The sequence below is a fragment of the Diabrotica undecimpunctata genome, chromosome 3, assembly GCF_040954645.1.
Source record: "Diabrotica undecimpunctata isolate CICGRU chromosome 3, icDiaUnde3, whole genome shotgun sequence".
Classification (NCBI taxonomy): Eukaryota; Metazoa; Arthropoda; class Insecta; order Coleoptera; family Chrysomelidae; genus Diabrotica; species Diabrotica undecimpunctata.
Window position 1 is genome coordinate 52367278 of NC_092805.1, and position 25275 is coordinate 52392552.

At 32.3% G+C, this 25275-nt stretch overlaps 1 protein-coding gene across 5 annotated transcripts in view; it reads left to right on the top strand.

The window, feature by feature from the left end:
- Window positions 1-25275, top strand: part of LOC140436799 (proton-coupled amino acid transporter-like protein pathetic) — a 119555-nt gene that overhangs the window by 5393 nt on the left and 88887 nt on the right. Inside the window, exon 1 of one of the 5 annotated variants that reach the window (XM_072525899.1) lies at window positions 9545-9689. The exons of 3 other annotated variants lie outside the window; for them this stretch is intronic. The gene's annotated coding sequence lies outside the window, so the exon portion shown is untranslated. Of the gene's footprint in view, window positions 1-9544; window positions 9690-25275 lie in introns of those variants that run through there. One more of the 5 variants, XM_072525901.1, reaches the window with a different exon arrangement.

Genomic DNA, 25275 nt, shown 5'->3' on the forward strand with positions numbered 1-25275 from the left:
GCCTGATCTTTTTTTGGAAATTGCTGCTGGGCTACGGCTGTGGAATATGACTTAACGGTGGTAGATTGGCTTTGAATAGGGCTGGAAATCGATTCAATATTTGACTCCATAGTTATCTTGTACAGTGACCCCAAAATTTTCGGTGCTGACCTGTCCAGTTGCTGATAACAACGGCATGCACACCTCAATACACCTCGTATCGATACGAAATTTTAAGGTTATTTAAGTTGTAAATAGAAACCAATTTGATTTTGCGGCTTAATAAATATATGTAGATAACTTACAGTTTATCAGCTAATTATTGCACTATAACTTCTTCTTCTTCTTCTCGTAGCACTACAACCCGGGATGAGTTTTGGCTGACTGCATAACTTGCTTCCATCTTGAACGGTCGTCCATAATAGTTGGATCAGTGGGTATCCCCATTGTTCTTAGATCTGACCATATACTGTCTCTTCATCGTATTCGTGGACGTACTAAGGGCCTTCTTCCCATGGGGGCTTCCTCCCATATTAACTTAGCAAGCGGTTATTAGGGAGTCTATGGACATGGCCAGCCTATCTTAGACGTTGGAATTTAATCTCTTGGACTATATCGCTCGCTCTATACATCTGCTTGACCTCATCATTTTTTCTCACTATAACTTAACTTAACACTAATTCTCAAATACCACCGTAAAAACACTGTTTACTACTTACCAGCCAGAGACGGCTTCCAGTTTTCATGATTATTGTACTAAATTGCTAAATTACTGTATATATCATATATTTTTTCTATTATAATAATTCTACACCTATTTTAGATATTTTAGATATTTGATATTTCTTTAAAAATCCATATTCTTAATATTTTAAATGAAATATCGCTTTATTTTCATTCCCTTTAATTTTAATACTTCCTTTATTGTGTACCTTTTTTTTATATTTTTTTTCTTTGTACACTCCACAGAGTTTTATTAAATAACCTAGAGAATGAACTCCCTATGATCTTATTAAAACAGAATTGAAGTCGGCCAGAGGCGTTATTTTTCTGCGGGATAAAAATAAGGAAGCAAGAATTTAAAAACTAAACTTGACCGAATATGAGAAAATTTTGAAACATATCGGTTATGTTAGTTTTATTTATGATTTTAATCATGGAAAATTGAAGTTTGGTCAAAATTTAGTTTGATCAAAATGAATTTGTAAGCAAGCAAAACGATTGTTTTATGCCAAAACAATTACAAGAAAATACCTATCCCACGGGTTTAATATTACCGTTAGGTCTAGATAGGTTGAATGCCTTTTAGGAACTTTTCCTCTCTATTTTATACCACGAGTAAAAGTTATTTAAATAATTACGACATATATTCTTCTTTCTTCTTCTTCTTAGCCTTTTGTCGTCCATATTTGGACATAGGCCTCTCCCAACTCCTTCCATCGGTCTCTATCCTGAGCAACATATTTCCAATTTCTTCCGGCTATTCTTTTAATATCATCAACCCATCTCATCTGTGGTCTTCCTCTTGGTCGTTTACTTCCGTAAGGTCTCCAATGTTATATTGTAGTATTCCAACGTTGGTCTTTTTGTCTAGCAGTGTGGCCCGCCAAGCTCCATTTAATTTTGGCAATTTTTGTTGCTATGTCCTCGACTTTTGTTTTGGATCTTACTCAGTTGTTCCTCTTTTTATCTGACAGTCGTATACCCAACATTGCTCTTTCCATTGTTCTTTCTGTTGTGGCTAGTTTATTCATGTTTGCCTTGGTTAGGGTCCAGGTTTGACATCCATATGTCATGATAGGAAGGATGCATTGGTTGAACACTTTGCTCCTCAAGTATTGGGGTATTTTGCGGTTCTTAAGTATCCAACTAAGTTTTCCAAATCCTGCCCATGCTAGTCTTGCTCTTCTAGTAATTTCCGCACTTTGGTTCTCTTTGTCAAGTCTCAGGATTTGGCCTAGGTAGATATATTCCTGGATTTGTTCTATCTCACTGCCATTTATAGTTATACGTCTGGGGTCATCTGTGTTTGTCATTATTTTTGTGTTTTTCATATTCATTTTTAGGCCAACGTATTGGGAGCTGGCTGCTAGTTCCCCCATCATAATTTGCAGTTCCTCGAATGTGCTAGCTATAATCACTATGTTGTCAGCGAATCTGAGGTGGTTTAACTTGTTGCCTTTAACGTTAATACCATAGGTTGACCAATTTGTAGTTTTGAAGACGTCTTCTAGGGCCAGGTTGAAAAGGTTTGGCGATATTACGTCTCCTTGTCTCACTCCTCTCTTAATGGGGATGGGATTTGTATTTTCGTCTAGTTGTACTATCATAGTTGCATTTTTATATATATATTATGTATTAGTTGCCTATATCTCGAATCTATTCTACAATTATTAATAGCTTGTTCTATGGCCCACATCTCGATACTATCAAACGCCTTTTCATAGTCGACGAAGGCAAGAAATACGGGTAGTTGGTATTCTTTTGCCTTCTCTATCAATGTTCTCATTGTCAGCAGATGGTCTGATGTACTATATCCTTTGCGGAAGCCAGCCTGTTCAACTGGTCGGTAATTGTCCATTTTGTAGGTTAACCGGTTGTTATTAATTCTCATAAATAGTTTGTATACTTGACTGAGCAACGATATAGGTCTATAATTCTGTAGATCACATTTGTCCCCTTTTTTGTGTAAGAGTATTACTATACTCTCGTTCCAGTCTTTAGGGATCTTGCTATTATAAAGACATCTATTAAATAGCTCTGTTAGTACAGGGATTGTTAATGTCTTGTTTGTTTTCAAGAGCTCGGCAATTATACCGTCGTGTCCTGGAGCTTTATTATTTTTTAGCTCTTTTAAAGCTCTTTCTATTTCGAATCCCTTTATATTTGGTAGTGCCTCTAATCCCACGTTTTTTATTTTTCTTTTGACGTTCTCTTTTGTTGTTACAAACAAATGGCCAGCCATTAGGCTGGCCTTGCGAGCTGTACAAGGATGTATAGAAGTTTTCGACAATATTTGTTATTTTATATTTGTCCTTCTCTTCCTTTGCATATATACTTGTGCATAATTACATTAAAAAGCATTTGACCCAAGATGGTACATAATATTCTTTCATTTTTCACACACATGATAAAGACCTGAATTCAAAGCTCAGCAATGACAAAAATTTTATCATTGGACAGACAGTCCACGGCTGCACTATTTCAAACTTCTAAGCTTTCGTCAAGCAGCTTTTTATAATTCACTTTACAACAAAATTTAGTAAATAAATTTTAAATCAAAGAATTAAAAAAGAAAAGTATTTTTTTAAGTGTGTAAACATTTATTTCTTAGCTGAGCGCTTTCGGATTACAAAGCCATCTTCAGAGCTATGGTCAAGTATTTAAAGTATTACTACTAGGAGAGATCTCATTTAAGCTGGTTCTATTACAAATTTTTCATTGAAAAATCACAAAAAAGACTGAACATTGGACTCATGGTATCAGAACCCGACCTTTTATTATAGTTGAAGCAGCAGATAGAATTCTATATGGTAGATTTTGAATATAAAACCATGTTTTGTTACCATTATTTGTTTTACCCTTTTTCCTTTATTTTTGACCCTTTTCCACCTCGATTTTCCCGCTGCTTGTCTTTAGTAATTCTTTTCTTTGGCTATTACTATTTTTCCTTCCGTTCCTTCAATATTTATTTAACAAACTGCATATTCAATAAAAATATATAAAAAAAATTATGTAGAAGTTTTAAAAAGATAAAAAAATTATTTTTTTTAAAGCGGAACTTATTAAACGTAGTTTATTTTTTTTACTTTTTTGAAAATGTGTAGGTAGTTAGAAGCTATTGACAAAAATAACTTAATGACTAACAAAATGTGTAGGCATTTTTAATGCACTCGTCTATTTCATACTGAGTATTTACTGAAAGCATATCAACAAAAAAACATAACTTAATTTTATTGCATTTAATATTACAATATTTCTTGTTTGATTTTTTTCGAGTTAGAGAATTAAATAACGACAGTAACGACTGTATCGACACATTGCGCAACAACACAATACATGGAGTAGTAAAGGTAGTGGCATGCGTATTTATTAATAAAATAAAATAAAAAAAATAAAATTTACCATTTTTGATGGGAATACGCCACAATTTAAATTTAAAATAAGTTTGTTTTTATATTGTATAAAATAGAATAAAATAAAATGCAATCTAATCGTATCGAATCGAATAGAGTCGAATCAAATAAAATATGGATTCGAATTAATTATCGAATTAAATCAATTATCGAATTAAATCGAATCAAACATCGAATCCAATTATCAAATCGAATATTGAATTGATTATCTAAGCGATTATCGAGTTGATTATCGAAACGATTGTCCAACCGAATCGATTATCGAATCAAATCGAATAAATTCTCGAATAAAATCGAATCGAATCGATTCTACTAGATAATCGATGATCGATTATCGGTTATCGACTCGATAATCGAATCGATTATTGAGTTGATTATCGAATTGAATATCGAATCGATTATCGAATTAAATCAATTATTCAATCAAATCGAATCGAATATCAATTTGAATAGATTATTGAATCAAATCGAATCTATTATTGAATCAAATCGAATCGAATCCATTATCGCATAGAACCGATTATCTAATCGAATCGATTATCGAATGGAGTCGATTATCGAATCGAATCGAATATCGAATCGAATCAAAACGAAACGATTTTCGAATCAAATCGAATCGAACTAATTATCGAATCGATTATCAAATCGTAGTTAGTACGTTTATAAAAATGAGACGAGTTAGCCGTAGTGAATACTTCAGATTAGAACTGAATATTCGGCTTATGAGATGTTACATTCTGTCAGTGCTATACTATGAGATCGATTTATGAACACTAAAGAAGAACAATGGAAATAACTTTTAAGCTTTGCGTGTATCGCAGAATATCACGAATCTCATAGGTACAGAAAATCAACAATATTAAGGTGCGCCATTAACAAAAAAGAGAAATAAATAGTACTGGCAGTCAAAAGAAGAGAACTACCCTGCTTGGGACATTATAAGAGGAGACAAATAGATACCAATAACTTCAACTTATAAGAAAATAAAACCACCACCAACTATGCGTTTCTAACAACAAACACGAAAATACGCATAGCCTTTTTTCTACCAACCTAAGGAACGACTCTTAAAGAAAATTCTGGCATATGGGTGAGAAGGAAAAATTAACTAATTTATTAAAAAAATTGTGGATAAGTTTAACTACGATATATGATTAATAAAGTGTTAGGTATTTAGGAGTTACAAATAGTTTTATTGTAGTCTTTTTTAAGGCATTTGAACAAAAAATGGTAAATAGTATTTTTATTTTAATCTTACCAATAATAGTCTAAGATCCTACTACCGGATTACTATGTTCATAACGTAGTTAATCAAAGTCACATTTTTACATGCAATTAGAATGAGGAGAATACATTAATAATTGGTTGCCAGTCAAAAAGTGGCCGCAAATATTTTTAATTCAATTAATAGTATCTAGCGGACCAACTCGACATCGAGTTTTTTAAATGAAATTTTTATTTTGCGAGAAAAATTAAGAGATCAATACAAACAATATAAGCAAGAATATACATAACAGTCATCAATAATAATGCAAGTAAAAAGTGTATTAAATATCACGAAATATTTCGTCGAAAACAATGTTTTTTGTTACAATGTTATCATTTAGCAGTTAATTTTGCATGCTGATCACGAATCCGGTGTCAGATTTGCTCTATCTTGACGTTTTATGCGCGTTTCGGGTCACTTCCGGTGTCGGATCGCAACCGGAAGTACATATTTAGATTCGTCTCGACGAGACCTTTCGATCCATATATACATTGTGGGGTCTAAAACTTAAAGTCAACGGCAAGTCAAGGACAAGAAAAGGGCTTAGCGTTTTAGTATATAAGATTAATTTTTACCACAAATTTTATTTCGTTTATTTATTTTTTAAATAAAGTACGATGTTCATGACTTATATGCATGTTTTTTATATCAAATTAAATCTTATTTTTTTCTTAATATGATGATATAAGGTTGCGTAAGAAAAAATGGTTGCAAATTAGGGTTTCTAGCGATTAACACTTTCACTGCTGATGTCACGCATGTATGACCTTGAGTTGATGGAATACTTGCTTCTTTTGTTTCCTCTTCGATTGATAGAATACTACTTTCTTGTTTTAAAAGTATAAACCGTTATATATAGTCATAATACTTTTTCAAAAAAGTCAATTCATTTTCAAAGCACGTTAAAGTAGCGCGATCAAGTCGGACATGCGTTCAAATAATTCGAGCAGTGCGAATGTATTCTTGCAGTAAAAGGTTGTTTCTTGGCTTATTTATTTTGTTACGTTCGCGTATAGACCGTTTTGGTTTATTAAACTGGCGGACTCTGTACCGGGACCTTCAAAATGTAAAAAACGTAAAGTACTGGTGAAAAATCCTAATACTAAAAAAAAACTAAGTGAAAGTGAGATGTTAGCTTTGTTATATGAATTTACTGACGAGGAGGACTTATTCAGTAATCTTTTCATTGGCAGTAACACTGATTCCGATTTCGAGGTCGTTTTTTCTGAATCCAATGAGTATTCAGACGATGATAGAGAGAGTAAGTTTTTATATTTTATGTGATAACAATATTATTATTTTTTTTTATTGTTACAGTAGATGAAATGTCGATTCAAACTCAAAATGACGTTCCCAACGAAAACGAAACTGTGTTAGACCAATAATTTCCTGACTGGACAAATATTCCTATGAATATGATAGATTTTATGTTTTCGAAAACAAATGAACCTTTGTTTTTCAACCAGGTGGCAATAAGCCAATCGATTATTTTAAAATGATATTTGAAAACGACATTTTTGATTTAATCGTTAGTGAAACCAACTTGTATGCAGAAGAGGTATTCCTTTCTAAAAATATACAAGAAAAATCAAGAATTACAAACTGAAAGCTTCACAAGAAGAAATGTTAAAATTTGTTGCACTATTGATTCACACTGGAACCATCAAATTAAATAGACTTAATGATTACAGGAAATCTCATCCATTATTTAATTTGAAATGTTTTTCGGGGCATATGAGTAGGAATCGTTTCCTTATAATGAGGTGCTTACATTTTGCTAGAAACCCTGTCAGTCTAGAAGTTTAAGATCTATTGTACAAAGTACGACCTATAATAACGTTCTTCAATAATAAAATGTCTGCTGTTTATTATCCTGGAAAAAACCTTTTCCTTGATGAGTCAATGATGTTAGGGCGTGGACGCTTGTTATTTTGACAATATATCAAGAACAAGCGTCATAAATATGGGATAAAACTCTATATTCTTACAGAGCGAAGTGGTTTAGTTCTAAAATCTTTAGTCTACACTGGAGCCCTGGATGATGCCGGTAGAAAAGGCCACACAACAAAAGTAGTTTTAGAGCTACTTTAGGAATATTTGGACCAATACATGGACAATTTTTATAATTCCTATGAACTATCTAAAATATTACCAAATCGAAGTACTTACTGCACTGGAGCACTAAACGTGAGAAGGAAGCATAATCCCAAAGAAGTTATTGAAAAAAAAACTCAGAAAAAGGTGAGCGAATTGCTTGTTTTTCTGATAATATTTTAGTTGGTAAGTGGAAGGACAAACGTGACGGCCTTTATATCTCTTATGAAATTCGAAATGAAATAACGGATGGAATTTGTTGATAGAAGGAATAGACCCAGACAAAAACCTACTGCAATTTTTAATTATAATAAGCATATAGGAGGTGTCGATCGGCAAGACCAACTAAACTCTTACTACCCCTGTAAAAGAAAATCATTAAGGTGATACAAGAATTTAGGGCATACATTACATACAATTGATGCTAATGAATTCGTACTTGCTACATAAACAATTTGTTTTACGTTCGATGACCATTTATGACTACCGACTGTCAGTTTTGGAAAAACTATTAAACATTGGAATGAATAAAAAGCTAAGGCCAACAATTAAAACAGTTTACATTATTATCAAAATTTTGGCCAAGGACAAACAAGGAAAAACAGTCAGAAAGTGATGTAGAGTATGCTCTGGCAAGAAAATCCGTAAAAGCAGTGCTTTACCACTGCCAACAATGTACAAAAGAGCCAGGATTATTCATCGAATGTTTTAACGATTACCATCATTAGTGCAACATTTTTTGTTATACATATAAACAAATCATGTCGTAATGTTATGATTTTGAAGTTTTTTTTATTGTTCATCTAGTTTTTAAGTTTTTTTATTACTTTTTGTTTTGTTTTTAATTGTTTTTACTGAGTTTTGTTAAAATTGTCTTCAATAAACTTTTAAAGTAGTAAAAAATATTTTGACACGCATGCGTGTCCGTCAGCACTTGGCAAAAAAATTATACCTAGGTGCGGCCGACACGCATGCATGGCATTGATAAAAAACAACTAAACTCTTTATATATGGGCTTCAGTTTAGTACTAAAGCAATTATAAAGCCCAAAAAATTAACATTTTTAGAAAAAAAATGCTGCACCCGGCAACTCCGTATCATAGAAACCAGCAGCGAAAGTGTTAAAAACACAAAGTATCAAAGATAAATTAAAAGACAGCTAGCGCGTAACGCTACTGGTTTGAAGTGTCAGTTATTACAATATCACTTGTCAAACCAGTGTCGTTCCGGGCTATCTTTATTTTACTTTATCTTTGATACCTCGCGTTTTAAACAACTGGCAACCCTAATATGCGACAATGTTTTCTTATATACAACTTATACACAACCTTATATCATCATATTAAAAAAAATTGGCATTAATTTAATATACAAAACATGCATATACATCATGAGCAGCGTATTTTATTTAAAAAATAAATGAACAAAATAAAATTTTTGTTAAAAAATTATTTACTATTAATTGAATTAAAGTTATTTGTGGCCACTTTTTGACTGGCAACCTATTATCAATGTATTCTCATAATTTTAAATGTATGTAAAAATGTGACTTTGATTAACTACGTTATGAACGTAGTGATCCTGCAGTAGGATCTTGTACTATAACTGAAAAGTTGTAATTATTCATTTTTCAATCAAGTATTTAAAAAACAAATAAAAATTATTACCATAAGGACATCTGATCTGTTGAACAAAATTATTCTCTTGCTATTCAATCAATAAGCTATTTTCTAAATTATATTTGCAGAATAAATATTTTTCTTGATAGTTTCGTAAATTAATTGTCATTTTTACTCTTAACTAAGTATTATGTCGTATGTACATAGTTACGCGTACTCGTATAAAACAATTTTATTAAGCTTACAATCACAATATTTCTACTAACAGCGGAATGATTTCAATTCAAGGTAAAGGAATTTAAAAATACTCTAAATTTTCTACGCTCATCTGAATTAGAGAGCAGTAGTGATTTTTATATAAAAATTAATGGGATTGAATGAAACAAACTATCGTGCCAAGTTTGAAATTGTATATTTAGAACAAAATTTACTGCTCAAAGTAGGCGGTGAAATTTCAACAAGAGTTACATTATTTTGTAGTTTACATGTGGTTGTAAGGACGAAGAGTTTTTAGTGCGCATTTTGCCAAAATATTCTGTTAATTTAACAAAAAACTAGATAACTTTTAAAAATCATGTGTGTAGTTTAAACTTGGTAAGTATTTATCGCACTGTTTTTATTCTTTTGGGGTTCCTTTAATTTCTAATTTTTTTATCACTGATGTCTGATCTTCTAATAAATTAATTTTCACTAATATGGTCCTTTTTGTAGCATTTTTACTTCGATTAATACAGTTTTTATTTATGTAAAAATATTTTGTTTTTAAAGTGTCGACTTACAGTTCGGAATTTATTCTCATCGTAAAGCTAATTATATCGAGAATATAAATCAGAAATCGAATTCAAGATTTAGACTAAATCTGTGTTTTCTAAACGTTGCAAAACAGACAGACGACAAATATACTGGCATGGGGATTTATAATTGTATCCACGTAATGCTAATTTGTCTAGACAGAAATTCCTTCGTGAAAACGATTTCCTAATACTCCATACTAGAGTAAAATAATAAAAATAAAATAGACGGTTTGGGTTTGATGTGGTTACAGCGTACCACCATTCGCTGATATGCATATTTTTGTCTCTTTGCTTCATCAGAGCGAACTCATGACAAGCTTTTTATATTACTTTCTATCAATTGGAAGCAAAAAATTTATTTTAGCAGTTTAATCCCGTATTCTTAACTTATAAGGACAATAATATATATTTTGAAGTGAAAGATTTTATAATTTTTGAGGTGCGATTCTAAGACGACTTTTTTTTATTTTATTTATCCACATCAACCACTGAGGTTATTAGCGGTAGATTTATGATACAAATAGAGAAAATAAGGTTCATTTTAAAAGTCATGACTTACAACAATATGGTACAATGTACATGTATATACAAGTAACAAAAATTAAATCAAAATTTATTATAGAGTTTAGAATAATTTAAAAAAAGACAGAACTTTATTGAATTTTGTAACCAGTGCTTCTTTCAGGCTGTTGGGTATCTTGAATATCGCCTTGGCTGAGGTGTACTTTGGACATTCTATGATTATATGGTTGACTGTGAAAAGTGTTTGGCATCTATGGCACATTGGTAGTGGTTCTTTGGAGATTAAATAGCCGTGCGTAAGTCGTGTATGCCCAAGCCGGAGTCTGCTGACAATTACCTGGTCTTTTCGTTTTGGTGGTATAGGAAGATTTTTTTAAGATACGTCTGGTTTGATGCTTTTAAGATTTGTGTTTGTTTGATCCCATATTTCTTGAAAGATTTTATTTAGATGAGTCTTAAATAAAGTTTTAGTATCTGATATTGGTATACCTGTTGTAGTCGGAATGTTCACATTGTTTATTGCTTCAAACACTGTTTTGTCTGCTAGCTCATTACCAGTTATTCCGACATGTAATGGAACCCATATAAATGATATGGTTTTCCCAGAAAATTGAAGCTGTTGCAACGCATGTTTAATTAGGAATAGATTGATGTATGTAGGATAAACATGTTTAATGGCCTGTAATAAACTTAATGAATCTGATAATATTAGTATTTGTTTTTCATTTTTGGTTTTACAATGATTTAGTGCGTCAAGTATTGCTTGGAGCTCTGCGGTCAGTTAATCCAGTGGTAGAAATTACGTTTTCTGGTACAGCAGCAGCTGCTACTCCGTTGCAATCTTTGGAGGCATCAGTGAAGAACAATTTGTAAGTGGAATATTTGAGTAAATTTACATGATACTGAAGCCTGACCTCAGGAGAAATGTGTGAATGCTTATCATGATTAAGTTAGGAGAGGTCTACTATTGGTAAAGAAACTATCCAGGGAGGTGTCTGGTATATTTTTATGGGTGCCGAGGTGATTTGATTGATATAATACGGTAGTCTTTTAGCTCGTTCGTAAAATGCTACTGTCTTGGTGGTGTAATTTGTGTATTGTTCTAGTGATTCTTCCGATATTAAACGTACGAGAAAAGTATGATCTTTTGCGCTTAGAATTTTTGAAGCGTAGCATAGTGGTATATATTGTCTTCTGAGGTATAGTGGCATTTCTCCTACTAGCACTTGAAGACTTCTTGTTGGAGTAGTTGTAAAAGCTCCAAAGATTAGTCGTAGAGATGTGGATTGAATAACATCCAGTTATTTTTAATTTTTTTTTAATTCATTTTTATTTGCTGTTTCATAACAGATGCACCCGTAGTCGAGTTTGCTTCTTATTAATGTTTGATATAAATTTACAAGAATTGTAGAATCTGAACCCCATCTATGATTGCATAAAACTCTTAGTAAGTTTATTCTTTGTTGACAGGATTTGATGAAATTGTTGATATGTGAAGTCCATGTGAGTTGTGAGTCAAATATTACACCCAAAAATTTGATTTCGCGGACTTGTTTCAAAAAATGACCATTTAGATACAAGTTTAAGTTGTATTCTGCTTTTCTTTTGTTAAACATTATTACTTTAGTCTACTCCCTTGAAAAAGTTAAACCAGTCTCTAAAGACCACATTTCTAAGCTATTTAATGTTCTCTGTAAAATTTGCGTAGCTAATTCTATATTTTTACTTTAAACATATATTACTAGATCATCAGTAAAAAGATTAGCTTTTACGGGAAGCTTTATGTGGTTTGTTATATTATTTATTGCGATTAAGAATAATAGTGGACTTAAGGTCGATCCTTGAGAAATTCCATTATGGAGTGATTTTGATGTTGACATGAATCCATTTGTTTTTACTTGTATGGACCTGTTTTGAAGAAAGTTTTTGGTGGAAGCGAGAAAGTTACCATCTATTTTCCAGTTTTTCATAATTTTTGGGAATATAATGCGTCCATGTTGTGTCGAAAGCTTTTTTGATGTCGAAAAATATTGCGATTACTTTTTGTTGCAACAATGTTATCAGCTGTCCATCTGTCTGAACGTTATCCGCTTTTTATTGGAGTAAAAAGTTTTTTCTTTTCTAAGTGCCATTTCAGTCTTTTACTCAATATTCTCTACATTGCGATTCATTCCACTAGACGAAAACTAGTCACAAATATCAGTATTATTAATATCTGGTCATCTATTCATTCTTTAAATGTACATCGTTTCTAACGGGACAGTTTGGACCGTATCAACACACAGACAGCTCTAAACACTTTGAGACTAAAACTCAGAAGTGCAAATTAGCTCATCTAATTGCCAAACAAATTCTAAAAACAACAACGTTGAAAACCACTACAGTGGTTCATAACTTTTTTGATACTCCCATTTCCACCTTTGTCACTCAAGTTTTAGCAAAAGGTTTCAATCACTCTGTGACCTCAAGTCACATTCCAATTGAGACAATCATCTGTCAAACTGAAGAAGCCATCTCCAGTTTTTCTTTCGAAGATGCTGAAATAACTAGACAAGACATCGGTATAGTTCTCGGACATTTAAACCCTCCCACTCCAAACATTAACCAATCCGTGAAAAAAGCCCTGAAAGAACTTCAGTCAACTCCAAATCTAGTTATTCTTCCTGCCAATAAAGGCAATGTCACTTTCATCCTAAACACTTCTTCATATATTAATAAACTCTTAAATCTTATTAATACTCCAAACTACAGACCAATTCCTAATAATTCCTAATTCCTAATAATCCAACAAACAATCTATAATTCCTCGTAAAAAGTCCTCCACAACACCACGAATATATGGCGTACCCAAAATTCACAAACCCGACTTTCATATACGTCCTATTGTTAGTGCATACAGAACCACTGGCCAAGTATTTGGCCAAAACTCTACAACCTCTCGCCGAAAATACTTCATTCTTCGTCAAAAATTCTTTTCATTTCATCGATCTTCTTAAACAATAACATATCCCACCATCAGACATTCTAGTAAGTTTCGATATCGTTTCGCTCTTTACAAATATTCCTATAGACGAAACTCTAAACATTCTGAAAACTAAAGACAGTATCCAGCAAAACCGCTTATCTCTCATTAAACATTGTATGTCCAACACTTATTTCATCTTCCAAAATCAATTCTACAGATAAATTAATGGTGCCTCGATGGGTTCTCCACTATCTCCAGTAATGGCCAATATCTTTATAAAATAATTCAAAACCCGAGCACTATCCACATTAATGCTCAAACCCACATGTTGGCTATGATGTTGACGATACATTCGTCATTTGGCCCCACGGCAGGGATGCTTTGGTGCCTTTTCAAACTTATCTGAATGGTATACATCCTAGTATCCAGTTCAGGATGGAGGTGGAAACTGATTCATCCCCACCGTTTCTCGACGTTATCATAAATAAAAACCAATCCCAGGGTTTTCATCACTGTGTTTATCGAAAACCCACCCATACCAATCGTTACTTCGCCCTCGTCCAAAACGGTTACCGCGAAAATCACATCAATAGGAGCACCCACAGACATCAATCTGGTTTAATATATATATATATATATATATATATATATATATATATATATATATATATATATATATATATATATATATATATTATATATATATATATATATATATATATATATATATATATATATATATATGAAGAAAAAGACAAAAGGAGTCTTGGCTGACAACGTTAGAAAACGGAGCTTTGAGGTTTATTGGGATACGCAGCGGTGAAATAAGTATACTCTCAAGTTTCAAGCTTTCGAAAATGTTTATTTTCATCTTTAGGAACCAGTCATTGAGATTTGTATTTCTTGGATGTTTTACTAATAAGGGACAATATTACGAAACACAAAATGATTGAGTCTAATATTAAAAAATATGTTGTAAAAATTTTTTTTTATAAAATTGACAAATTGTTTTATAAACTGACACATAAGAAAAAGACAAATAAAATTTTTTTTTCTCCCTGAATAATTTCAGGGAGATGTTCTCGTTTACATTTAGCGTAATCATTGCAATTCTTTCAGATATTCCTACGAATTGCTCTACTTTATGTACATATTTCTTGGAAATTAGAAATTCTACGCCATCTAGGCTTTGTTCTTCTCGCCCTTTGTATATATATATATATATATATATATATATATATATATATATATATATATATATATATATATATATATATATATATATATATATAATAATCTAGTATTGTGTTTATTTGCATTAGCTGCGCAGTTCACAAATACATTAAAAAAAATAAGGATGTAGAAGAGCAAATTACGACACGTCCCATAACTTGGTTTTTTAGATCCTTAATATTATCAAAAATCAGTTATGATATGTTCTAAAACCCAATATTCAACGACATTGGGATAGATAATTTATATCGTAAATGTTTTGTTAATGTGGAAACATTTATATAGTAACTAAATAATTTTCGTTCAACTCTTAGAAGTTCTACAAGGCATGGAAAATATAAGTAGCCACGGAAAATTATAAATAATACGTGGTGAGAACAAAAAGTACAGCAAAATGATAGAAGTAACATATTATACAAATAAACTTAATTATAACCAAAGAAATAACCAAATCATAACAAATATAGAAGACAAATGTAAATTGTAGGCGAAATATAACGAACGTTGAAAAAAAAGTCGAATACAGTTTGTACTAATGATTATCGGTAGGTAGTAACTAAAATAGTATTTATGAAATTGTACCAACCACGCTGGATTTGAATTGAAACTTAGCATCTGAGAGATAGTGGTTTGTTCTTTGTTTAATAAACTAGGAGTAACATTTAAATGTTTCAAACTGTTAATTATATCAAACAATTTACAGCTGTATACACGCCAAAACAAGGACTCTTAGTCGTAGTTATAGAGTAGAAAGGAACCTCCTGTAAAGTCTTATAATATCTAAATTGAAGGCAAAACGACAAGCAAGAAAAAAGTTGGATAAAGAACTTAAGAGGAAAATATATTATCACATATGGTATGTCTTAATTGTAATACACTATTAGATTACCTCTCATTATTTTGACGAATTGTTTCGCCTCAAAATTTTCATTTGTTGTACCACGTGCTATGTGATCTTTTAACAAAACTGTATTTGTTCATTAAACTATACTGTGAAATCCTGTTTTCTTAATAACGATCAGCAAATTTTGTTACGGGTAGTTTATGGATTATTGCTGGCTGTACAGGTACAATCTCATCAACGCTAGAAGTTCCAGTTTTCTCCTCCTAGTTCCATAATTAACTCTTATTGTCAAATATTTGGTCCTTCAACCTTTTGACTTAAGACCAATCCTAACATATGCAGCGGAGACAAGAACCAATACAAGAAAGACGTAACAACAAATCAACAATATCGAAATGAAAGTATTAAGATCAATAGCGGGCATATCATTAAGAGACAGACAAACCAACAGAAGTATACGCGAACAATGCAAAATTTAAAATATTAACAGGTGGATAAAAACAAGAAAAAAACCTGGAACGAACATGTAAACCGAATGGGACCAGATAGAATAACGAACATCTGTAAAAACAACAAGCCGTATAGCAGAAGACCCGTTGGAATGCCGCCAAAAAGGTGGAAAGATAATGTACAGTCAACAACGACTGAAACAGAATAAGAGGCAGACAAACAGGAGTAATCCTAGTCGCGCGAAAAAGAAGAAGACCTTTTGGGGGATCACCGTATTGTTCATATCTCGTTTCTTTAATCTGCATAAATTCCTCTTCGGTTTTATGAGTAGAACGGACTGTCTTAGGGTCATCAATATTTATTAGTGTCTACAGTCCGCGTACATTTTGTTTTCGATCCAATTGTTTCCATATATCAACATCCTATTCCCTTAGATAAACAGGGCATATATATATATATATATATATATATATATATATATATATATATATATATATATATATATATATATATATATATATATATATATAGCGAGTCTTCTACAGCTGGCGCCGCTTCTCGCATCCTAATTTCCAGCGTTTTCTCTCGAAGCAATCTTCAGTTGTTAGATCTCTGGCGGTCATTGCATCGTCGACATCGTCTCTCCAGGATCGTCTTTGTCTACCTCGTTTTCTTCTAGTTGGCGGAGTCCATTCTTCTATTTTTTTTTTGCCATCTACTTTCAGGCATTCTCTGAAGGTGTCCATACCAGTTAAGTCTTTTGGCTTCTATTGTGTCTATTATGTCTAGATCGATTTCCATTTCTCTCCGAATATCTTTGTTTCTCACCCTATCAAGTCTAGTGAGCTGGCAACATCGTCTCCAGTAGTTCATTTGCATGGCCTTAATTTTTGATTCGTTTCTTTGGTTTATTTCCCAGAGTTTGGCGCCGTACTAGGGCCCAATACTTTCTATTATTGTTTTATAGATTCTTCTTTTATTTTCTTTTGTTATTTTTTTTATTCCATAATAGTCCGTGTAGCTGTCTGGTGGCTGATCTTGCTTGGCCAATCCTGGAGTGTATTTCTTCGCTACTTCCTGCTTTTGATGTTATTTGGAGTCCCAAGTATTTGAAATTGTTTGTTGGTTTTATAGTTCCCATTTCGATTTGTAGGCTTTCTGGTTTTTCTCGTACAACTAAGTACTCAGTTTTTTGTATATTAATTGTGAGGACCCATTTGGTATACTCATCTTCCAGTTTTCTAAGCATGTAGCCTACATCACTCTCGTCTTTAGCTAGAATGGCTTGGTCGTCAGCGAAGTGTATCGTGTACAATATATCATCTCGATTTTGATGCCCATATTGCAGCACTTTCTTCTCCACACTGAGAGTGCCTTATTTAGATATATTTTAAAGAGTGTAGGTGCTATGCAGCAGCCTTGCTTTAGGCCCTTACTAATAGGAATTTCTCTAGTTAATCCATTTCCAGTTTTAATGTTTGCCGTCATATTTTTGTAGAGCTGTTGTACTGCTTGTATATTTTTTTTGCTTATTCCTTGTTTTTCGATTGCTACCCAAAGCATTGAAAGTGGTACACTATCGTATGCCTTTGTCAGATCTATAAAGACTATATGAGTTGAAAGGTTGTGGGCTAATCTTATATATATACAGGGATGAGTGCCTTAAGAACCGGCAAACTACTTTTATCTCTTTTTATTTCACAACGTATTATGTTTTCTATCTTTTGCGTTATTTTGCCGGTTCTTAAGGCACTCATCACTGTATATATATATATATATATATATATATATATATATATATATATATATATATATAGATATATATATATATATATATATATATATATATATATATATATAGATAATAAATTGCTTTTATGTTTTTTATAATAGCATGAAAATAATACTCTAATGTTGATTTCTGCACAATTTTGTGAGAACTCTTTCGTAGTCTGCTTGAAGTCCTTTTTCGAAAATAGCTTTGTTAGTTTTTGTATCACTCTTAGCCTTTAGCCCCATCGATTTGTTAGTTTTTATTGATTTTACGCATTCTCGTCCTACGAAAATGGAAGAAAAAAGATTTCTTACCCACAGTACTCCCAAAGTAGGTATGGTGAAACAGTAGGTATATCAACATAATCTGAGGTAAGTATTCTGTCCTATAAGAGCTTCTCCAGCTATCTCAGGATCTCATCTTAGGGGTGTGGAGAGTTAAAATATGCGTATAGTCGATTTTTACATCTGTATTATTGACATACTATTTTAGAATTTATAATTAATGATTTGTATAGTACTTAATTCAAGATATAACGGTATTTACTATGAACCTGCATGGTGATGACTATGCGTAACTGAAATCACATCTCTTTTATTAAGAGTACTGATCAACTACCAAACATTACTATTATTGAGTGAGTACCCCGATTTCCTTCCTGTTTTTCTTTAATAACTTCAATGTTGGATTACACATCGCCGCATTAGAAGACCGAGTATGTTTATACAAAATTGCTGGTTGGACAAGCTTGATTTAAAGTGTAACGAAATGTTATGAAATTAGACACACGCAGTGTATTCGATACGTGTGCTCCGGTTTTCTATTGAAAACAAATATTTATTGCGATATAATATTTTTAATATTTTGAATTACTGTATTTATATTAGTATTTGTAAGATAAATTAATTTGTAATACTACATAGCTATGAAGCCTAATATAAAATATGATGTCGCCTGGTGCCGTCAGTAGATTGTTATATATCCTTTTAAACACGAAACTTAGTAGGGTATATTAAGGTAAATCTGCTAGTTTTTTACCCAGTTAGGGGGAGAAAATTCCTTAAAATATTCCTGCTCTTTATTTATCATACTTACTGAAATTAAAATTTGTTCAGGGAGTACATTGTATTGTTGTTAATGAAATCAATTATTTAAATAATAAAAAGATACATTTTTTCAATTTTATTTTAATGACGACACATAACAATTTTTTTTACCCAGTAAATTACATATTAAATTTGAAAAAATTCATTTATTGACATCCCAGTTATTGACATAATAAAATCCCAAAAAAGTAATTATTAATAGTTATTTAACCAACAAGTGTATTAATAAGGGCGATTAACAATTGAGATATTTTAAGGCGTGAGCGGAGCGAGCACGTTAATGTTCGAGATTGTTAATCGCCATTTTAATTCACGAGTTCGTTACAAAACTTTTCCGTCGACCATCAGAGATGAATTCCTGGACTTGTTGTTTTTCAAGTATTTTTGATTTCTTTGGTACATCACCTGTTCTTTTTTCTTGATAAACATAATTAACTTATTATATTTAGATATATCAATGTTTGATTTTAAACTTAAGGTTGATTTTAGCATCGAATATTTGGGCCACAAACTTGCTATTAGTCCTTTTTCGGCAATGTTTGAAAAATATGTCAACAATACAGATTCTGAATATCGTATTATTTTTCTCTCGTCACACCATGCAATAAATTCAGCGTATGTTTTTTCGTACAACACTCTGCTTTTTTCAGGCAGTAAACTTAAAGATATTTCATTTGCAGTTTCTGCCACTTCTGGTGGTGTTTTGATTTTTCAAATACACAGAATTTTAAACAATAAAGTAAATAAAGACATACAATGAAAGATAGTACTAATAGCGGCTACTTCATTTTAAAATTTTTAGTGGGAATATAAATAGGTATATGTTTGGTTGCCTACACCACAGGTTACTGCCAATCACAAAGCGTTTAATTAATTTATGAAAGCAATGTATGTTGTGTTGCCTATAATCAAATCGTTCATTAATAGAAAATCATTCATTAATAGGGGTCATTAATCAATGATTTTAAGGGTGTTAAAATTGATCATAAATGGACGGTACAACTTATAAAAATTAAATTGTGTAGTTAAAAAGAAAACATACTTAAATGAGAAATTATTAAATAAAAAATACACTTAGTAGTAGGTATTTAAGGTATTTAAACCTTTACCTTAAGTGTTGCCGCTTTCTGGGTCTGCCGCCTGGCTCAATCCGCTCACCAAATAAACGTGAAACAACAGAGTGCAGAAGAAGCGTTTTATCGCTGTTGATCGAAGTATGTTGTACTAAAATATATTCTTCACAAGCTTGGCTTGTCTGTTTCAGCTTTTAAAATTAGATTATCCAAATTTTGCAAATAATTAAGACAATGGTCATATTTTATTACAACTTTTCTTCGAATATAATAAAGCTCTGCAAAAAAATATTTTTTTGAAAGTTGTTTGAAATTTAATAACTGACTTTTGTGTACATTTTAGCCCTGATTTCAAAAATACAAACCATTTTTGTCTATTACATCAGGTTTTCTCACAAAGTGGGGAGTATGTTTGGGATATAATAAAAAAATGTAAGCAATTTTTTACCTTTTCCAACGTTATAAAACTTAGTGTATTTATTAATCATGTTCTAAGCTACATTTCCAATATACAGTAAAACCTCCCTTAACCGAAACCTTTTTAACCGAAACATTTTAACCGAAACGGCTGACAGTTTCAATAATTTCGTCAATAAAAAGTAAATGTTTGTCGCAAAACGTAAACAATTCCGTTAATTTCACTCACCAATTGATGTCTATGTGTGTTGGGAAATCACAAAAACCAAGAGCTCTAAAAGATATTTCCGAAAAGGCATTTTAAGGTATAGAAGCCAAAAATGTTAATGGATATCGACCACTTTATTTTTAGAATGGTTTGAAAATGAATTCGTCTCAAGTGTAAAATCCTTATTAAAATCAAAAAACCTTCTCATCAAAGCATTGTTGCTTGTTGACAATGCGCCCTCACCCTCAAAATCTACAAAATGGTGACAATTGTCAGATTTTTGCCACCGAATGTCACAAGCTTAATCCAGCCGTTAGACCAGGGAGTCATAGAGACATTCAAGAGACATTATAGAGAAGCATTCTTAAGACATCTGTTATTACAGAAGACGAATTAATCCAAAAGTGTTCCCGAAATTCTCAAATCTTTAACAATAAAACATTTTTATTGGTGAGCTGAGTCATGGGCCAAGATCAAATCTTCAACTTTGGAAAAATGCTGGAACAAACTTTTTGATAAGATTTTGATTGACGATCCTGAAGAAGAAAATGGTAAGAAAACGACAGAAGAAATTAAACCTTTCATTAAAAATTTGCCGGGATATGACGAAATTAACTAAGAAGACATACGTGACTGGTTAGCAGCTGATGACTCAGAACGTGAATTCATCGTACAGGACATCATTGATATGGTTCTTTATCTAGACAACCTGAGCATATCAGATGACAAAGATGACGACCCAAGAGGCAACAGGCAGCACAAGACCGTCGACGAGATTTTCAATGCTTTAGAGAAAAGAAATTTATACAGTAGGCCTAATTAGTTAGGGACACGACTAGATTCTTAATTTTTGTTGTCATTACATAAAGTTTTGTCCTTTTCAGATTGCTTTACGTTTCGTCGAGCAATCGAATGAGGCAAACTCATGACGTTCTGCAAATTAACGATGGAGGGATAGAGAAACATCGTTGTCAAACGAAAACGCAAAAAAATTTAGCAGATTTCTTTAAAAAAGCATGTTAAACTTGTTCATTTTCCTTAATTTTATTACTTTATTTTGGATTTACTTATTAGAAAACATTACAAAATCAACTTATAGTATTTTTTAATATCAATACTTTGATCAAGAATATTATAAAAAACAATGTTATTTTTAACCGAAATTTTTGTTATCCGAAACGGCCTCCCCCCCCCCCCCCAATTATTTCGGTTAACGGAGGTTTTACTGTACTTACATTTCTATTTAAGCTTATAAGTCCTTATAATAACGCTATCGCTTTCTGTCGAAGCTTCTGTTACTGCTTTTCTGACTGTAAACTTATTGAGGATCATTTTTTTATCATCCAGCCGTAGCCTGCTGTCACGCTCAAGTTCCATCTTCCTTGGTATCTTCTTTCCATTTTTTTTATGTCTTGGTGAAATCTTTCGCTCTGCTCTTCACTGACGTCACCAAGGTTTGCCAAGAAGTAGTCAACATGTGAGTGGAGAAAGTAAAGTTTAATGCTCATGTTACAGGCCCGGCTTCTTAAAGTTGTCGATCATGTCTGCAACGATTGTTTGGTAGTTTGGATCTCTTTTGTTACTTAGAAAACCGGTAAAACTAATTTAAAAGATGCTGCTTTTTCATTAGTTTCCATTTTTTCCACAAAGTTTTATAGTCTTTGACACCTGTTCTTTTTTTCGCTTCGTCTTCATTGCCTGGGGAGTAGCGATTCTTGTTCTTTTAATTCTTTATTTGGAAGTTTTACCAATCTGAGTTGTTACTATTATAGTTGATATTTACCCTTCTTAATATCAAGTTCCGATCTTTCTATGAATATTGTTGGTTGTGTGTTGTGTTATTGTTAAATTATAGTTGGTGTATCTCTGACCTGGGAGGTCACGTGGTACGATCAGAGGATGACAAAGTGTTAAAGACAGTGTTTTTTGAAAGACCAGGTGGTAGAAGATCAGTAGGCCGACCGAGAAAAAGATGGAAGAATGATGTTGAAGTCGATTTATCTAGAATTGGGGTAAAACAATGGGAAATAGAAGCGCAAGATCGTAGAGGATGGAGGGCGATAGTGTATGCGGCGAAGAATCACCCCGAGTTGTAAAGCCAGTGAAAAAGAAGAAGAAGAAGAAGTATCTCTGACCTGATATTAGGTCATTAGAATATACAACGTAAATTGAATATGTTTGCACCTTGGCATTCCTACTCTGTATATAATGAAATTTTTAATCGGTTGCATATAAATTTTAACGATATATAATGTGCACGTTTATTGGATTCAATTGAAAATTAATTGTTCTTAAATTTACTACAACGTAGTTTTTGATGAGTCATAATGCGTTTACAAATCGAATCTGTTTAATTTGTAGTTAAGTTTGTTTAATTGGATAACTACGACAGACTTACTACTGGATCTTAGAGAAATAATACTATTGAAGTGAATCGTATGTCTCAAATAGTTCAGAAACTGTTGATTGTAGTCTTCTAAAAATAATTCCAGCTGTCTCATAGCTTTATTTTACTTAAGCTTCTTTAGTAGATTTAGGTTGCTATGTTTCCTTGGATTTAGGATTATGGAAATCTGGATTGTGTCTTCGATAAATAAATGTTATTACGTCTTGCGTTGTTCAATAAATATACCTTTCATGTACTTTATTATTGTCTCTATATTTTGGAGTTATTGTAAGCATTAGGAAAATAAGTAAAATGAAATAAGAATAAGACTTACTCACAATCAATTTATTTTACCACCAACGACCGGTTTCGCATACTATAATTTACTATGAATCTTCAGGTCAACGGTACATGGTAAACTAAATGCTGGAAATGTAATAACCCATATTAGGGTGCTGTCTTGTACAGAATATATAGCAATTATGAAAATAGTTTATGTGTGTCATTATTAATATGACTTTAAAATTGATTAAATAAAACAAAATACAACCAACTTAAGTGAAAAAACAATCTAGTAAAATTGAAATTAAATAAATAAATATTACTTACATGCCGATACAAGGATTATTATTAAATTTTTGAGAAAACATAGTTAAAAAACTGTTATGGTAAACTGGTGACAGGTGATCATCGGTTTTACTGCAACTATTAACGAATAAAGGGAAAGTTATTGAGAAGAAAAAATATTAACAACTAGACTAGGAATGTAGGTATTGTGTTAATTGTTTATTAAAAAAATTGTTGTTTTTCAATAGCGACCATAAACTGCTGAAACGGCTAAAACAAAGCGATCCAAACCAACGACAATCAAACAGCCTTAGATATCTAACATCCCATATTCAAATATGTAGACGAGATTATAACAAGTATTTAAACTATATTTGCAGTGAGATCACAAGCTTACAGATTTGCTGAAATTTAGAAAGATTTTTAAAAAAGTTTTTAAAAAAAGAAATAATAAACGTAGGTTCCAACCAAAAAATTATAATAACAAATAATATAAGGAAAACAACTTATTGGCAATAGATTAAGATGAAGCAGTGGAAGTATGGGATCAATATTGTGAATTAACTATAATGAACTATCAAACCAACTATAAAACGAATATCGTTGAAAGTTACTGTTTAAAGCAATGACCGTCAACAACTATGATTGCCACTAACGTAATCACTACGTACTGGCCGAGAGACCCCAGAAAATTTCCAGAGCTACTGGACTACTACATAAGCAAAGGAGTGTCCAGAAGCAACTGTCTATTAGAATCCAGTTATGAGATCTCAACGAATCATACACCGATTATTATGAGCAAGAGCACCACAGTTCTAAACCAACTCACCCCTTCCTCGACTCATGTCAAAAAACACCAACTGGGTAGATTTTTTCAATCTTACCTGTAAGAAAAACACTAATCTTAATTTTTGTAATAAATCTTTACATGATTTAGTTACAGTAGCTCAATACTTCGCCACATCTGTACAAAAACCGGCATGGCAATCTACACCACGAACTGAATGCAAACCAGTTCATACCACAAATGTTTCCCTGAACATTCGTCAATCAAGGAAAATCTGGCAAAGATATAAAAACAACATAGATCAACATATATACAATAGACTACGTAAGCAACTTGGAGTAGCCATCAAAGCCACAAACAACGAAATCTTCGAACATTACATTATAAACTTTCGACAAATAACCAGACGTTACGAAAGGCGACTAAGAAGCTTAAATAACCATAAACAACTATCCCTCCCATCCGTAAACCAAATGGCGAATGGACCAGTTCCAACAATGGTTCAAACCGTGCCAACAGATCTTGATGAAGAGGTGGAAGAACTAATAAGCGCACCATCTCAAATATCCTATTCGATTAAAAGTTTTACTCCTACAAAAGTCAAGAAAGAAATAAAAAAAATCAACTAACTAAAGGCTCCAGGTTATGATTTAATCTCGGCACAAGTGCTAAAATAACTTCCTCGCAAGACCATTACTATGCTAACAGTTATATTTAACCGCATTCTAAGCTTATTATACTTTCTAAAAATATGGACATTTGCTGAAATCATTATGATCCTTAAGCCACGAAAAGAGCCCAATGAAGTAACATCTTATCAACCCATTGGCCTACTCCCAACCGTAAGCAATGTTTTTAAAAGATTGCTGCTACAAAGGATATACGCAGATCATAAATTTCTAACATTACAGTGACTAATAATAGCTTTGCTGACGACATAGAAATACTAGCTGTAAACGGAGATCCCATACAAGTCTCACAAGACCTTCAACATCATGTGGACATACTCAGTAATTGTCATACATTAATACCAAAATTACGAACAAAAGTAAAC